This window comes from Hyposmocoma kahamanoa, unplaced genomic scaffold (genome assembly GCF_003589595.1).
Source record: "Hyposmocoma kahamanoa isolate Upper Pololo Valley unplaced genomic scaffold, ASM358959v1 64, whole genome shotgun sequence".
Taxonomy (NCBI): domain Eukaryota; kingdom Metazoa; phylum Arthropoda; class Insecta; order Lepidoptera; family Cosmopterigidae; genus Hyposmocoma; species Hyposmocoma kahamanoa.
In genome coordinates, this window is record NW_020653852.1 from 21,861,863 (window position 1) to 21,880,853 (window position 18,991).

The window sequence follows — 18,991 nt, forward strand, 5'->3', positions numbered from 1 at the left end:
AAACGCGCGAATGCATCGATACAAACACGCGAATGCATCGATACAAACGCGCGAATGCATCGAAGGATTCCCCATAATAATGATAATAAAAGAAAAACATAATTAAGTTTACAAACCGCACACTCAATAATAAAATGCCATTGTCGGGGAATATCACCTCTCCCATTTAGAAATTCAAAATAAATCTTTTAGGCCTTGGGAGAGGCGAGAGTCTAGAATAAATATAATAACAATGATTATACAGGCTGTAATTTTAAATACATGCAGCATTATCAGAAAGTTCATGCAAATGGAAAAGGACGAAGTAGAATCTTATGTCAGGTGTGTAATTCCGCAAACGTACACGCATTTACTTGATTTCGGTCCATGTAGTTCAAACCTGCCAATAGTACGCGGTCAAGTTAGCATGCAATAGTTAGGCAGTGTGTTACCACTACAGCCCACACTACCTCTATTATCACTCATTAAGATGCACCGAACAACAATCAGTCCTGAGTCCCTAATCCCAAAAATTGAAAATTGATCTCTTAGGCCATGGGAGAGACGAAAGTGTACAATGGACATCCATTAGTAATAATAATAATAATAACGCATACACTCATAGTCTCGCACTAGGAAGACCCTGTATCGCGGGTGCCATGGACATAGACAGTCACAAATTACACCCAAAGAGAATCTAGGACATACAAACATTTTTCCCCGCCCAGGAATCGAACCCGAGACCTCTGCGTGTCAGCCCAACATGGTAATCGTTCACACAGAGGCAGTTAGAGTTATAGTTAACTAGACTTTGTGGCGACGACTGTCAAGTACAGCCAGTTAATATATTTATTTTTCTCTATTTTTGAGATAAAAATTATTTTCATTATTTTTCTATGGGCTCGTCATTTATATAAAAACCACGTTATTATAACATAATTAAGTGTACAAACTGCACACACAAAATAAAATGACTAAAGATGAAAGTAATCTTTATTAAAATACATTTATCTTATTTTTATCTTATCGAAGCGGGGTGCGGCTGACTTTCGGACAGGCAACAACTTGTTTGGTTACATCTCTAATCATACCCAGACCAGACAGACGCTCGCGTCTCTCGCCGAAGGGTCTAGCGCAGCAGGACGCTGTTATTATGGAAATCCGATGACCTAACAACAATATGATTACTTTGATCTGATGTTACAACCAAAGCAATTTACTGTAGAACTGTCGAGTTTAAGCTTGTAGCGGCCACCAGGCCTGCCAGAACGTCAAACCCTCTTCCGATATTCAGTCACGTCTTGGAACAAGCAAAGTGATGATATACTATAAATCAACATAAAGGCGCACGTACCAAGTAAATATAAATAAGTTTCTCAACCAAAATGTAATCAGTCATGTACCAACCAACGACTCAATCGTTTCTACCTTATATTAACCCTGGCACAGTGGTGGCCCGAATGTGATGAACACACGGCCTGGTAAAAACTCTTTGAATTATTCTTGCCGAGTTGTTAGCTTATTTATTTTGTCAGTTTTTGCACCACTTTATTGTTGAGGGCGAGAAATATATATTGGATTATGACATAAACACGGAGAGTAGAGGCTATTCTGACAGTATGGTATAAATTTGGGGACCACAGTCATTTACGTACAACCGCCAAAGCTAACTTTTTGCGGGGTGCGCAAAGGCGTCCGTCCAACACAAATTGAATTTCTATTAATCGAGCAAAGTTCCCGGCCGACCAAATCATCCGAGTTGAGCCGGGTGTACCCAACGACGTCGATGTTAGAAGCATTGAAATACTTCACGGATTTGTTTTCTTTATAATTTTTTTTATCTGCGAAAATTTTCCTTTGCGTTTATATTTGTTTTATTGCTCATATTTTTACGATTGTTTTGATGGCAGATTAAAAAGGTATCTCAGGAATTTGTTACTTTTAATGCCATTACTAAGTACTAGTAATGAAGTAAGAGAAGTACTACCGCCTTACCAGTTTCAGCATTCCGGCTTAGAAGGGTCAGGGTACTACCGAAACTACAGGCACTTGTAACTTATCAAGTTTATGTTTCAATGTGAAGGGGAGTACCAGTGTCCCTCAGCTCTTTGCGATTTGAAAACTTTGAGTGAAGCCCACGGCTTGTTCGTTGCGTCACTAGATACCATTAAAAAGTTTCGTCCTGTCGGTCGTTTCGTCCAACAAACTCTTCATTGAATCCCATTAAATGAGGAATCCAAGGAGGTATTTTTATACGTACCAAAGATAGTAGATTGAGAGAATTTGGTGGGACAGCGCGTTCTTGTGTACCGTTCAGGTTCTCGGATTTGGAAGGAGACTGGTATCTGGACTGTGGCATCATCACGTTTACTCAAATATTTTGTAGAGAAAGAAGATATCCATAATATTAACCTTAGAACTAAGTCCAAACTCATGATACCACGATTTCGTTTAACTAAGGTAAACAACTCTTTTACGGGGAACTGTATACGTTTTTACAATAAGATTCCGGAGAATATATTAAGATTATCATTTTCTAAGTTTAAAATTTATACTAAAAGTATTTTATTTAAAAAGTCATATTACAAAATTGAAGAGTATGTTTTAGACACAGAAGTATGGAAAGACAACAAGAGTCTAGATTCCACAAAATTATGATTAAAACTGTATTCCATAGCATTTAGGTTTATTTGAAAAGAGCAATCCCTAGAGTTTCTTGCTCATTCTTCTCAAGGAGATCAGAGTAGTGAACGAGCAGTAGTCTAAAAAATGACGTTTTCAAGTGTAAACATTTTACCTATGGAATAAATGATTTGAATTTGACTTTGAGAATCGTGCTGCGAAAAGAGTGTAAATGAGCTCCAAAACGACTAATGGACCTAAGTATTAGTGCTGTCAGGAGTCGACTCAGAACCGGGTGGCGTAGTGGAACCTAGCGTCGAAGGTTCACTAGAGGTTACGCTACTGCAGTTAGTAGTCAATATTCTTAACACCAAGGTCCTCCAATCTCGATATATTCCATTTCCAAGAGGGTTTCAAAGATTCCTCCTCTTAATTATTATCACTAATTACAGGTTTATTAGTACATTACTCGTATTTTTCAAATATTTCGGAACGGTTACATGGTCACGGGTTGACTGGTTAACTGCAGACGACAGCAGCTTCATTAAGAATGACCACAAAAGTTTTAAGATCTACAGTCTTCTTATTTCTGAAATACCAATGCAAGAAACAAAAAATATATACGGAAAGTAGACCTTGATTAAACTTAACTATAACTTATAACGAACTCCGTACCACTAATACTTTATGATTTGGTTTATTGAGTTGACTTCGGACAATTAGGGTGAGCCTAGACCAGACGCTCTAACAGATTCGGTTAAAGCGCCAGACGAACGTATTTTATACAGTTGCTTTTTAAGCGTTTATACCAAAGTGACCCCTTCCCTCACCCCCACCTCCACCCGCGCCAGCCCGTCACACGATGCGACCGAAAGTCAGTCGTCATTACGCCCGTGAGTCGGTAGATAACTCATTTTGCGCCGTCGTCTGAAACAAACCGTACTTTTATATTAAACCGAATGCAGCGCAAACTACGCAACTCAATCTACGCGACTCACAAAATTACACTTGTCTAGCCTCACACTTATAGTGCTCAACAATCACTGAGTCATATTTTTTTACTTACCTAGTAGGTTAGAGATTGTATTGAAATAAAGACGTTTAAAAGTTATTTTGGCAAAAGTTAGTAATTGACCGGTCTGTGTCACATAACAATTTACTCACAAGACCCAGAAGGTTCCATAGCCGACAGTGAAGACGTCGACTGGAAATAAAAACTTTAGACACACCATCAGCGCGAGACAAGGGTAAATAAATCGAAGGGCAAAGTGGCCAGAAACTTGGGAAGCATCACGTTTACGTCAATTATATTTCATCGCTTCATTTTTCAGATATAATATATACTACGTAGTCCCTTAAACCTACAAGTGACGTCTGCACTTATTTTAAAGTCTCTCAATGACTAAATTTGAGTTCCATTTAGTTCTCTTAACTCCCGCTACGGGGCGTGCCGAGCCGTAAAGCGGGGCACCGTCTATTTAGCGCTCATTCCTTTTTTGTGCACGGTGACGGCTCTACATGAACTTACTTAATAATAAAATAACGAAAAAACGGTTACTTTTTTAAAAGCAATTACGCCCAAACGTAGTGCCGTAGATAAAATCTAATACTACGAGAAGAAAATAAAGAGATTACGTGAAAATAAAAGCGAAACACGTTGCCGAGTGCGTGTGATACTCAGTGATTCTTCCGAGAACGAAGGTAGGCATTTGTTAACACTATATTGGCAATATATAATATAATCTCAGTACAGAGTACTAAAAAAACCGACCTCAAAAGTACGTGGAATTACGTCTATTTGCTAAGTTTTATTGAAATATCCCCTAGTTCGCCACTATACAGGACTTGACACTGGAGATAATAAAAATAGGTTCTCACAATGATGTTTTGTTTATATGCTCACTGGGTTCTCACTACTCAAAGTATATTGAGAGAAAAACGCCTTGAGTTGGAGAAATAGCAAAATCAATTATTAAAGTAATTGCTCCTAAATTAAAGTTAGGCGCTATTTATAAAAATTAATCTTCATGCGTGAACAGCCACTCTCCGAGGTGTATAATTTTCTTCAAAATGAAATGGGACCACTATGGAAGTACTCCCTTTCCAACAAAAAAAGAATCATGAAAATCGGTTCACAAATACCGGAGTTATGGCGTAACATACATACAAAAAAAAAGAAAAAAAAGAACATCAAGTCGAATTGGAATTGAGGACCTCCACCTTTTTGAAGTCGGTTAAAAAGTGTGTCATTTTTATATGAGTGTAAAAATTTTTGTGTAATTTTTTTACCCATTTCGATAAAATCCCGATGCTGAGTATCGAACCAAATATCGATAAAATCCCATGTAGAGTATTGATTCAATTAAAACCGATAAAATCCCGATGTGGAGTATCGAATCAAATACCGATAAGAACCTGTTGTGGAGCACAAATTCAAAGACTGTTCTGTTTTTTGGCTTCTAATCAACGCGTTTAATAACATTTTAATTTCAGATGACAATGTGGAAATACAGGATCAGGGTTCAGAGCCGTTGGAGCCGGAACCCGTTACCCCCGTATCGGACTCCACGACCCAAGAGTTAGACGAGCCCTCCGCAGTCCTAAGCACTGCACCAGAACCAGAATTGGATCCGGATTTGATAGAAGCACTAGGTGAGTCCACCTGTGATACCCTTGAGTGTGGAGCTAAAATTCATGAGAATTTAGCCACTTTATGGCTACCTTTACTCCGAAAAGGTATGTCCAAAGAAAAAAAAGAGAAAATTCTAAAAGAATATTTAATTCCCGACAACTGCCGACTGCTGCAATCACCTAAACTGAACCCTGAAATTTCTGCCGCAGTTCCAGGGACAAAGGACTAATGTCCCAACAGCAACAACTCGGCTCAGGCATAACTGTTATCAATAAAACTCTTGATTTACTCTTAAAAGGGGACAATAAGAAAGAAGCAATACAACACCTAAGCAATGCATGCCGTATCCTATCGGATCTGCACGCTTTATTTACGCACAATCGTATTACGTTAATAACATCGAATCGGGATAAAAACTTTCTACATGTCATTCAAGCACCGAGCGTGACGAAACATTATTTGGCAACAAATTATCTGATAAGATTAAGGCTGCCAAAGCTATCGAAAACAGGGTCAGCAGATCAGGAAGCCCAATAATCCGCCCAAGCATCTTACGTATCGCATTCGGCCGGTAACAGAGCATCTACTTCGGGTAACTGGAATGCCCCACCTCGTTACCACACGTACCGAGGCGGCCGAGGAGGGTCACGGACGCCACCAGCGCAGAATCGCCGGCCGTACGTGAATTCAAACCAGCCGCCGACGGCAAAGAAGCCATCGACCGCGAGCAAGTCTCGTGCACCGACAACCCAGTAACCCAGGTACATGCAGGCAGAATCAGCAACTTTATACATTGCTGGTTACGTGTCACAACAAATGTTGTTGTTTTAGATTGGATACGAACTGGTCTTTCCATACCTTTTTTGAGTGAACCTTACCAGGTGAGAGCCCCTTGTTGTACTTTTTCACGATCCGAAAGTCAAGAGATGTCGCACGCGGCATACAGCCACCTCTACCGCGCGCTGTACGGGCCTCAGCGTTGACACCATCCGCAAAACGGCGGGCTGGACCTTAGAGGCGGGCCTAATACTTTTGCGCGTTTTTATAATAGAGCCATAATTGATGACGGTAATTTTGCAAGATCCGTCTTCCTGTCTACCAATAATTAATGAATAATTGTTGTTTTTTCTTTTTTTTTACAAGTATAAGTTACTGTAATAAATTACTGTAAATATGTTATGATCACGAAAAAATGAAACTGATACTAATTTCCTTCAAAACTTTCCACTCTAAAACTCTACGTAGTATATATTATATCTGAAAAATGAAGCGATGAAATATAATATAAGATCAAACGATCTTCTCAAGTGAAGTTAGATCGTTATTATATGAATCGCTTCATTTGAAGATATAGTTAATTACCCACCCACCCTAGGTTAAAAGCTGATTTTTTAATAAAGATATTTTGCTCTTTGCTCTAAAAAGAATGAGCGATAAGTAGACGGTCCCTCGCTTTACTACTCGGTACGCCCCGTAGCGGGAGTTAAGAAAACTAAATGGAAATCAAATTTAGTCAATGAGAGACTTTAAAATACGTGCAGACGTCACCTGTAGGTTTAAGGGGCTACGTGGTATATATTATGTCTTCAAATGAAACGATTCATATGATAACGATCGAACTTCACTTGAGAAGTTCGTTTGATCTTATATTATGAATGGCTCTGTCCTGAAGAACTGACGACTCTTTTGCGATTTGTATTCGTATAATAATATCACTGCTAACACACGCTTGACCACAATGACACCTGATGTTAAGCGACGATGTGAACGACGATGGGACGCGTTTGCCTAAAAAATGCCTGTTCACTCTGCCGGTAGAGCATTCCATTCCTTTACCGTACGCATCAGAAAGGAGGATGCTTAGTGCGAATAGGTGAAATATCACGGAGTTCTCCGGACCTTCTAGTCGACCGAAGGAGGAACGGCGAGGGTGGAACTAAATTGAAAAGTTCCTGCGCACACTCCCCGAAATGTATCCGATAGAAAACCGACAAGCTACTTTTCTGCCATGGTCGAGGTTTTGTAGCTTCGACTCCACAAGAGAATTATTGTTAATAAGTCTCTTTGCTTTTCGCTCCACCGAGTCCAAGGCATCTAATTGGTAATGAGCAGAGCCGTCCCAAAGGTGGCAGCAATACTCCATACACGGTTGAACTTGTGCTTTATATAGATTTAAAAGCTGTTCAGGTGTAAAGTACCGCCTGACCTTGTAAAGCAGTTTTTGCCAAGCACTCGATGTATCGCCCAAAGTTGAGGCTGGATGATAAGTCCAGACCAAGTAGCTCAAGGTGGTCCCCCATCGGCACGGATACATCTCGGAAAGTCGGAGAAAGGTGTAGGGGACTCCGTTTTGATGTGAAAAGACACGCCTGTGTTTTAGCCGCATTAAACCTGACCCTGTTAACATCTCCCCAGTCGGAAGCCGCTTTCAGACTCCTCTCGCTTTCACCGGATCTCTTCGCTGTTATCTCGGGCATCTGGCACATAACTCTCTACCACTGTGCTGTCGTCTGCGTACCCCAAGATACCGGGCATCAGCAGCAGGTCGTTGATATGCAGCAAGAATAAAGTGGCGGAGAGGACACATCCCTGATGTACACCGGCATTTATACCATGAGGAGCAGACGAGTAACCATCTACAACTATACTGATTGACCTGTCCTTCAGATATCCTTTAACGACCTCACGCATTGACTGTCAATATCTTAGCAACCTTATAGATTCTCTTACTCATTTTGCTCATAGAAATCTAAATCACAAACAAACTAAACCATTTCAAGTGTAATTTTCTTGCATTATGGAATAAAAATATTAAAAATAAGGCTAGCGCTTCATTTCTTTTAATATCTGTGACCCGGGTATACCGGACTGGGCGGTTATCGTCCGTAAAGGATGAAAGGCCGGTCAAAGGACTTCTAATCACTTTATAATTATTCCCTTTCACGCTTCACAGGGCGTCCCAAGACAGGTTTTGTGAATTTTTATTTAACTGAAATTTCCATTCAGAAGGACTTTTTGCGAGGTTGGTTTTTGTTGCTAAACACTTTATTTCACGGCAATTTCATACATTAACCCCTAACTTTGTCCGTTATTTAAGGGTGAGCCTGTATACCAAATTAATGGTGTCGGAACCAGTTCAATGAACCTTGAACGGAGATCAATTGTGTAGTTCCGCTTGATCACCTCGAAGGGTGTCGAACCCTAATAGATTATACACTATTCGTTTTGTTTTGACGAAGAAATGTATGAATTTGAGAAGCGAAGTTTATGTTAATCCATATAACGATGATGATGACGCTGACTTATAATTAAAAGTGAACCATATAACTATAATTATTGTGGTTACATGCAAAAGGCGACTGCATCGATGCAAACGCGCCACTGCATCGATTCAAACTCGCAATTGCATCGATGCAATCGCCTATAAATGTAGTCGCGCGCTTGCATCGCGTTTGCATCGCTGCTTAAAATTGCGCGTGTGTTTTATCGTTGCTAATTTTCGCTGTGTGTAACCGCTCTAACGTCTAAATTGCTGACTGACTTATTAAATCCATGTGTGCATGCACATGTGTATAACATGTGCACTGGTTTAGTTTGTTGAACTGCATGCGTGTAAATGTATAATAACACTTTTAACACGTTTCTTTCTCTCTTTCATTATGTTTGTATGCCTAATGTTCGGCCGGACACATTGCAAGTAAGTATATATTTATTTGGACATGGCAACTTCCGAATGACCTGTGTTTTCAAAAATAAATGAATTATGATTATGATTAGAGAATTGGACGTAGTTAAACAAAAAGGATCCAATGCACATCCAGTCACTTTCAAGATATGGCAGTTTGAAGTTTAAAAATGTTTCTCACTCTCGTTTTATTTTCAAAACTTATAATGTCATATAACTCCAGAGATATTTATTTATGTTTATATGTTGGATTTCTTTTGCTGATCTAAGAGATTAGACTTTAGGAACCGTTTGGTATTGTAACTCTTTTTTGATAATTTTGTGGATTGGATCCTTTTGCTTAACAACGTCCAATTCTGAAATATTTAGGTGATATAGCTCGCCGATTATCAGACAACCTTGACAAATGGTTGTGCTGGGTAAAGCGGGAGGAAAGAGAGATCACCTAGCCGATGGAGTGATCAAGTGACAGCCTTCACTGGTTCTACATAGCAACTGCCCAGAGAAAAACTGTAAACAGAACTAGATGGAAGAGAATCGTCCTCGTTATGGAATGGTCGTCGTTATCTATTTCTACCGCCAAGCAGTATGCAAGCATTACTGCGTTCCGATTTTGAAAGGTTAAAGGTACGGGTCAATCTCATGGGACTTATCAACTTATGTCTTAGAATGACGGGCACAGTGGCAGTGCCTTTCAGATCTTTACGAAAGCTTTGTGTGTCACTGTAACAGCTATGGACAGGCGTGTCGCTTACCTCCACGCGCACTACTAGTAATAGATAATAATAATATATTAATTTAACTTTTAAAAATAAACAAAGTGATAAATCTTTTACGGTTAAATTGAAATATTTCCTAACTGGAAAATGTTATTATAGTATGAATAATTTTCTTAATTACAAATATAATAAATTAAAATTACCAATTTATTTTTGTTTTGCATCTAGTCTGTACTTTGAATTGTTTATAGCTTTTTTTTATGATATTAAGAGACGGGACGAACAAGTCGTGCGCCATTTGTAAACCATATTATAATATAATTATTATAATATAATTTAGTGTAGTTGTTATACTGTAATAATTGTTGTAGTAAATTGAAATAATAGTCTTGATGAAATTGCAATACTTCAACAGGGTTCATGTACTGTCACTGAAATATTTACAATATCAATTTATCACAAATTGTACAATAAACAAATAAATAAATAATTCATCCCAGCACTTGGTGATATAAATAAAATAGGCAAGAAACATCCAGAAACATCATCCGTCGGTACCTGATCGTTACACCCTAGAAATTTCTGTTTAATGGCAAAAGTATTAGCAAAAGAAAAAATTGATTTCTCACGGATGGCGCTACGGTAAAAGTCATTAAAAACAAAGCCAAAGCAAAAATTCCGCTACTTCATTCCGTGGCTTAGTTGGCGTAGCGTTTGGCACGGTTTGCTGCAAGACGTTGATTCGAATCCAGCCGGATCGAAGGAATTTTTAAAAGAACAAATGTCAAAGAAATCAACAAACTAAACAAATCGATAAAGGTAACCGATCTGAGAATGAACGGTAACAAAACGGCGCACTTGAGAACCTCGAACAGCCATAAATCATTGTGTACCAGCGAATTAATGGGGAGGACAGAGCTAAGTTGTGAATTTATAATCGGTAACTGACAGAAATACTGAATAGTAACTTGCTTAGTTCGTCTTATTGTGGCTCTTTGATTTCAATTTCATTAGAAAGTTTTTTAGTGTAGTAGTAGAGGAGCACTTAGTGAAGTAGTTCATCCAGGGAAGTACTGCCACCTTAACTATTTCTGCCGCCAAGCAGAAATGAGCTGATGAAATAACGGCCACATGGGACTTGTCAACTTATGTCTCAGTATGACGGGCGCAGTGGCAGTGCCCCTTTAGATCTTAGCGATTTAAAGCTCTGATTAGCACTGCACCTGTTATGGACAGGCGTGTCGCTTACTATCAGGTGCACGACTTGTTCGTCCCGTCACTTGGTATTATAGAAAAAAATATTCTATTCATCTCAGTTGCTTTTAAATGGAGAGGTGGACGGTTCGAATCCCTGTGGCGGCAGGTACCTATGGCTTTAATTCTCTACTGCTACCACATGAATACTATGCTCAAAAGAAAATCAGTATAATCTTGAATGTCTGAATGCAGCTCATCCATATTTGATGCTAAACTTTAACTGCCTCCGTGGCCGAACGGTTACCATGCCGGACTGCCACGAAGAGGTCCCAGGTTTGATTCCCGGGCCGGGAGAAATGATTGTATGACCTACATTTATTTCTCCCGTGAGTTTGGGTGTAATTTGTGGTTGTCTATGTGTGTGTCCATGACACCCGCGACACAGGGTTTCCCTAGTGTGAGTTTGAGTGTAGTGTGAGTTCCCTATGTTGAGTGTGTGTGTGTGTGTGTGTGTGTGTGTGTGTGTGTGTGTGCGTTGAAAAATGCAAAAGAAACCTACCTTCACACCTATTAATTTTCTGGTCGTAAATTTGATTAAAAATGTACTTTGTATACCAGAGCAATGGAATTCACTCCTAGATACTACAAAGACCAGAAACAATTAAGAAATGTTAATGTCCCCAAATTGATCCTTCCGGGAATTGAATCTGGAACCACTTCATCCAGTGCCTACAGGGCAAACCGTTGGGCAACCGAGGTCGTCGAAAAAAAGATAGAAAGACAGCAGAGTACAAAATGACCTACTAAACACAAAGTAAATGAGGGCAGGTCATACAGGTATTCAGCTTGAATACGTCGCTCAGGTTTCAAAGCGCTTGCGCTGAATAACCCCTTGCCAACTCACGTAACTAAGAAGATATTAGAATTTTTCTTTATTTAAAAAAAAAATTGGGGTCACTCGCTACTGACCACGAAGTCGCTTCTTTGTTTAAGGTGAAAGTTGAATTCAGATATGAAAGATGATTCACTACCACGATATTCATTTGTTTCAACCGTTCGGCCACGGAGGCAGTTATATTAATTATAATATTATTTAGATTCAACATTAGTCTGTAATCAGTCTGAACAAAAAATCATTTTTCTTTGCCTTACAAAATTAAGTAAATTGATTATTTGTTGTGCATTTGGTGACACTATGTTAACGTTAGAAATAATCAATGAGTTTCGACCTATATTTAATATTTAAAGTTGGCGAGTGGTGCGTTGTGGTGTGGAAGTGCTAACTGCTCGGCTTTGTTTATCAAGAGCTGATTTCGTTTTGCTTCATACCGGGGACCGTCCTAAGCGGGAGAAAGAATCGCGAACTCAACACGCACCGATTGGTCATTTTACAATTCAGAACCAAGTGCTTAATAATAAGTCTATTTAAGCTGCTTGTTAATAATACGAGAGATGTGCGATGTTGAAAAATAATAGCCCATCACTATGTTTCTAACAGTAACGATCAAACTAGCGATGCATCAGCAATTGATAGATTAAACAAAATGATAAAATGTTAGAATCCCCACATTTTCCTCACATAGCGCCAATCCCCACAAAATCCCCTATCTAGTTGAAACTCCCCACAATTTGGGGAATTCCCTACAAATTGGCAACACTACAATAGTCGTAATTCGCGCTCGGGCCGGTCATAGCCGGCCGGCATTTGTTTGTTGACAAATAAATAAACATTGTGAAGTAATTCCGTGTTGTGAAAAGTAAAAGCAATTGAAATGAGCCCGTAAACTACTGTACTTCAATGTTGTGTATGTGTATTGTGCCGTCTATCAATATAATACAGTGAAATCATTGTGTGAAATGTGGTTGGCGTGAAAAAATAACCTCAATTTTGTAATGAAAATTTTATTTCTTCCAACATAAGTTAGGTATGTCATTAAAATATTCCTTATATTTATATGATAGGGAATTTATCCACCTTTCTAGTCATATATAACACATTCCATATAATTATACAGAATAACGTTTTTTTGCGACAAATTGGATTTTTTCAATTGTTTTTTTGATCTAGTGTTTTGAAAAATTTTTTATTGCATAATACGCTCACTATTTCCTAAACTAACTATATAAAATATCTATTTCCTAACTTTATAAAGGTTTTGTAATACTGTCAAAAGAAACAATCGCTTAGAAACATCGCGTTTTGTAGACAATCATAAAAACTTCATAGGAGTGAATGTTCTTCTACAAGATCAATAACACTAAAGCAGTTAAAAATAATCTTTTCGTATTCTAAAGTTTTCTATACATAAAGCTATAGACAAAATGCTGTCAAAACTGTGTTTTGAAAAAAACTTTAAATTCTTATCGCCTACAGATAGTTTCTCAAAGCACTCTTATGATCTACTAATAAAGTTGTGCCCACTTTTATTTTAAATTATCTAGAAACCTTCTTCGAGATATCTTGAGGGGATTTGAACTCTTAAAATATTCAATCGAATTAAATTCTATTAGATATCTTATAGTATATATTTAGATATGGGTGTGCTGCTTAAGAGGCCCACTTCAACGTTGTTATGGGGGACTTTAACGCTAAAGTGGGACTCCAGAGTCTCAACGAATCTCGAATAGGCCCACATGGTTATGGAAGTAAGAATCACAGGGGGCAGATGCTAATCAACTTCCTCGAGAGGGAGGGGCTCTTCTTGATGAACTCGTTCTTTAAGAAGAAGCTTCAAAGGAAGCGGACATGGCAAAGCCCCGACGATGTGTCCAAAAATGAGATAAAGAGAGTTTATCTTGGCAGATAAACGGCACATATTCAGAGACGTCTCCGTGATCAGCAAGTTTAATACCGGATCTAATCACCGACTCGTACGAGGCTCTCTGAATATCGATCTCAAACTGGAAAGACGCCGCTTGATGAAGTCCACGCTCCGGCCTAATCCACTCAAGATCATGGCGGGCGCCGATAAGCTTCAGAAACTTCTCGAGCACAGATTCGTTGAATTGAAACCCACGGATGACGTCGACGAGGCCCTGCAAAACGTGGTTGAAACGTTGATGGATACCGTCGTTGGATACAGCACCATAGGCCACATACACAAAGTGAGGCAGATTATACAGAAGTCAGAAGAGTATAATCGGCCCTTGTGTCTAGCCTTTGTGGACTATGAGAAGGCTTTTAATTCCGTCGAAACCTGGGCTGTCTTGGAATCCTTACAGCGGTGCCAAATGGACTATCGTTACATCGAAGTGCTGAGATGTCTGTATAACGCCGCCACTGTGAGTGTCCAAGTACAGGACCAGCAGTCGAAACCCATCCAATTACGCAGAGGAGTAAGACAGGGGGATGTCATATCCCCGAAACTGTTCACAGCCGCATTGGAGGATATGTTTAAGACGCTGGACTGGAAAAGTATGAGCATTAACAAAAACGGCGAGTACATCTCACACTTGCGATTTGCAGATGACATAGTCCTAAGTCCTAGTCGCTGGAGGAACTACAGCAGATGCTGGACGGCCTAGCGTCCACCTCGCGACGTATTGGTCTCGACATGAACTTGGACAAGACCAAAGTCATGACCAATGATCACATTAACCCGAGATCCATAGTCGTAAATGGCCACCTTCTTGAAGTTGTTTCCGAATACACTTACCTCGAGCAGATTCTGCAGTTAGGTAGAAACAATTTCGAGAAGGAAGCCAGGAGGAGGGTTCAGCTTGGATGGGCAGCCTTTGGGAAGCTACGTCGAGTCTTCTCGTCACCTGTACCACAAAGTCTGAAAACAAAGGTTTTCAACCAGTGCGTCCTACCTGTTATGATTTACGGAGCCGAGACGTGGACACTCACGATAAGGCTAGTCCACCAATTTAAAGTCGCTCAGCGAGCCACGGAACGGGATATGTTCGGAGTTTCTCTAAAGGATAAAATTCGTAATGAGGTTATCCGACAGAGAACTAAGGTCACCGACATAGCTCGTGCAATAAGCAAGCTGAAGTGACAGTGGGCTGGCCATATCTGTCGAAGAACCGATAACCAATGGGGAAAACGAGTTCTAGAGTGGAGACCGCGACGCAGCAAACGTAGTGTAGAACGCCCTCCGACCAGTGGAGTGACGACCTGCGAAAGGTTGCTGGCGGGAAATGGATGCGACAAGCTGAGGACCGGGCGAAATGGCGCACATTGGGGGAGGCCTATGTCCAGCAGAGGACTGCGATAGGCTGATGATGATGATGATGTATATATAACAAATAAGTCAATCAGTTCCAAAAAACGATGGTGCAAAATACAGACAACATTAAAATGATCCAAACGAACGAGATGAAAGAAAATTAACGTTCTTACACTAGTGTCACAGTACATTCATGAAAATGTAATTAATTTTAAGAAGAATAGTAATTTCATGAGAAAACTGGCTGCTCTTGACAGCCGTCTTCGTGACTTCACAAATTCATTTGAGGGGTGCTTTTGGTTGTTAATGTAAATTTGCCATTCAAATTTAGAACTATAATAAAACCAACTACTCAAGTCTCAAAGAAAACCCTAGCGAGACGCGTGTTAAAATTAATTTTAAATATGTACAAATATTAACATTTGGAAACGGGAATAACCGCGTTTACATACGGATAAGTATTTATCACACCTACCTAGTTTCCCGATAATTCGGCCAGGTTGCGCTGGCCCGTCATTGGTCAGTCAGCCCGTGACCACAGCCAGTGCAACCTGGCCGAAACGTCGGGAAACCAGATAGGTGTGAAAAATACCCATTCCTGTGTAAACGCGTTTATTCCCGTTTCCAAATATTAGTACAACGCAACGCGAAAGTTTAAAAGTAAATATTTACAAATGTTTACATTATTTACTGAAAGCAAACCCGTGAGGTTTTAAATTAATTATTTACAGAGAATCTGCCTTACGAATGAGTAGTGTTTATGATACCTTAATTAACGAGACGAACAAGTCGTGCGCCTGGTGTTAAGCGACACGCCTCCTCATAGCAGTTGCAATGTCCTGAGTGACAATGCAACTGACTGCCGTGGCGGCCGTCACCTTGAGACATAAACTTCCAGCCACGTGTGCCTGTAATTTCACCCTTGTCTTGCAAAATTGGAACGTAATAATCCCGTAAAAGTGTCACTCACCCGAGGCACTAGTCTTCTGAGAACCGGATGAAGTCCGTCACAACGGTCTGTGACAACCCTGTCCTGGGCTGATGTGGGGCCTACCATAACCTTTCCAAAGACAACCTTATTTCAATGTAAGCATAAAGTAAGCTTATTATAATATTACTCGTATTCGTACCATGACAAACCTGTCAATCAAATAATGTATTATTGCTAAAGTGATTGAAAGAACGAATGATTTCCCAATATAGCCAATTCCTTACTAAAAATAGGAAAGAAATAACGCTATATGAACTTGTAATGGTCAGCTCCAGTCGGTTTGAGTGAGCATGAGACTGGTTGTTGGGCAGTGAGTTCTGGTTGACCCGATGCTGCGTGTAAAATTTATAAGCGAGGAGAAGGAAGGGCGCCTTACACACAACGAAACAAGTTTCAAGTAGAAATAACCAGAATGCTTTATTTTTAAATTTGCTTTTGTTACATAATACAATTAAATTTAAAGGTACAGCATGGAGAACTAGTATTTTGACTTCCCCGAGTTTACAAAGGGAGAGTATGAATATGTTTACTGCCCTTATCAGTTACATACAAAAGGTTACCTTTAAGTATACTTAGACCTAATACACTGCACTAAGAGTTTATGAAAGTACATGAGAGACACATGGACACTTCATTTATACGTCACTGACCTGGAGTTTACCGGATGCACATTTAAGTTACATGTCAGATCCGCTGCGAAGACAGCGTAGTTGCTACAGGAGTAACGGAGTTATACGTAGATCCCACCCGTAGTAGATAGAGACCACCCGTGGAGCTCATAACACGTGGTCGGGCACAGCCGAACAAAAGTTACAGCAGCTTAGTCTCAGCCATTCAGTTGATGGCGAGATTCGAAATTACAAGTACCAAAGGTACAAATAAGAAAGAAAAGAAAAAAAACCCTGCAACAATACAGATTGTTACAGTACATTGATATAAATGACGAAGCATCTAATGAAGGAAAGAATCCAGAGGTCAACTCACCATGCGGTCCGGTGGCACGGGTTTTACATTTGTACAGGGTTTGGAGACCCATAATTACGGCATCTGGCTATTCCTGGTTTAGCTTATAAAAGAAGGCATTGGGGGACCATGCCCCCAATGGGATAAATCACCGTAGAAGATCTCAGAATCAGGAACACCTTGCGAGCCGTGTCGAACAGAAAAAAGAAGCTTCCGCCGAATTCCTCCTAAGAGATGTTACCCGCGAACAACGCCACAGACAATCTATCGAATCATCTCCCAAGTCTTATCACCTAAACCCGCTAGAATACATGGCGATTCCAGGTTTACGTAGATTACTTTACAGGAAGTACTTGGCAACCTAAATGGCGGCGTTCGACATGGAAATATTAAAAAAAAGCTATAATTTACATGAGACTCGACTACAGAAGTAAAATCGAATTAAATGGTACGCAGCACTAGTTTTCTGTGATACCATACAAGAAAAATTAGTCAGGGTTGGTGTTTTCAAAAATATGTCAAACTAAAGGGTACCCATTCACGGTATTGATTTTCTAGAAAAATCGTTCACCAACAGGTACTATATATGTGAATGGTTTAAATAATAGATTACACCAACACTTAAGAATTTCAATTAATTTACTAAATATTTTTAAACTATAATGTCAAAGTGACATGTTGTACAAGAATGGTGAAAATTACCAAGGAGAGAAGATAAATTTGGTTTTTGTTTTGTATTTAGTGGATCTACGACAAAAAATGTGTTACAAACTGTATAATGCCATCGCTTTCTTTTTTTTGATGTTCCGAATCGACCTATCGTAGTATAATGTTTAAGTACTTAATGTTATTTACATTCAGAGAATTTTGACAGTTAAGAAAAGAAAAATATGTAATAATAAAATCAATTAAAATTATGTTGTTTTCAATTATTTTTCCGCATTTTCATGAAGAAAAATAAATAAAACAAGCTGAGTCTTGATAGTTACGTTGTGAATTCGGAATTATAGTCTAGTGTCAACTGTTAGTGTCGCCAAGGAGCACATAGATGTCGCTGTTATAATTTTACGAAAAAAACATCGCGTAGTTTCGTTTAACGAGAAATTATTTCCTATGTACTATTAAATTAAAAAATAAACAAAAGATTGAAGAGTTTTATACAAATAAAATATAAAAGTTCAATATTACAAATCAATACTTAGACAATAAATTCGAAAATAATATTGTTCGAAAATAAATAATATTAAGTGACGGGATGAACAAGTCGTGCGCCTGATGGTAAGGTCTAAGCACAACAGTTGTAGTGTCACTCAGAGCTTTAAATCGCAAAGTCCTGAGACATGACAAAAATCGTTAGGGATGACACAATTTTATAAATACTTATTTACTGGTAATTTTTGTGTCACTTAGTATTGATTTGAAACTTCTTTTGATCGAAATTTTCACACATATGACTTCAATGTTAGTATTAACACATGCACCCACATTGGCACACATGCACACAATCACGCATATGCTCACTCACATACACAAACAAGGCACATACACAAACAAGGCACACATTAACTTGTTAAAGTACTCCCCTACCATACCTACACATATAAAATAACATAACAAGAGATGGAGACCAGGAGTCCTAAGATACAGGATTTTCCTAGTTTAGGTTCCTGTCTCTTACTCGTGACTCTGAGACATAAGTTCACAAGTCCCATATGCTTGTAATTCCACAAGCACCCTTACCCTTCAAAACCGGAACACAGTAATGCTGACAATACTGCTTGGCGGCAGAAATAGGTAAGGTGACAGTACCACCATGGATGAACACTTTAAGAAGGAGCTCCACTGCTACTAAAATTAGTAGCAGTAGAGCGGTAAGTACTTAATCAATGTAACGATTACAAGTGTAATTTGCTCACCTATGAAATCAAGTTACCTCTATATTTGGATTTAAATTTAATTTAACAACCAAAAGTTTGGCGCTCAAAATACATTACGAAGTCTCAAACTATGAAATAGATTTATCAATCTCTT

General features: G+C 39.2%; 1 pseudogene; it reads left to right on the top strand.

Annotated features, from left to right (window-relative positions):
* Positions 1 to 15,035, top strand: part of LOC113231115 — a 21,984-nt pseudogene extending 6,949 nt beyond the window's left edge.
* Positions 15,036 to 18,991: the final 3,956 nt, after the last annotated feature.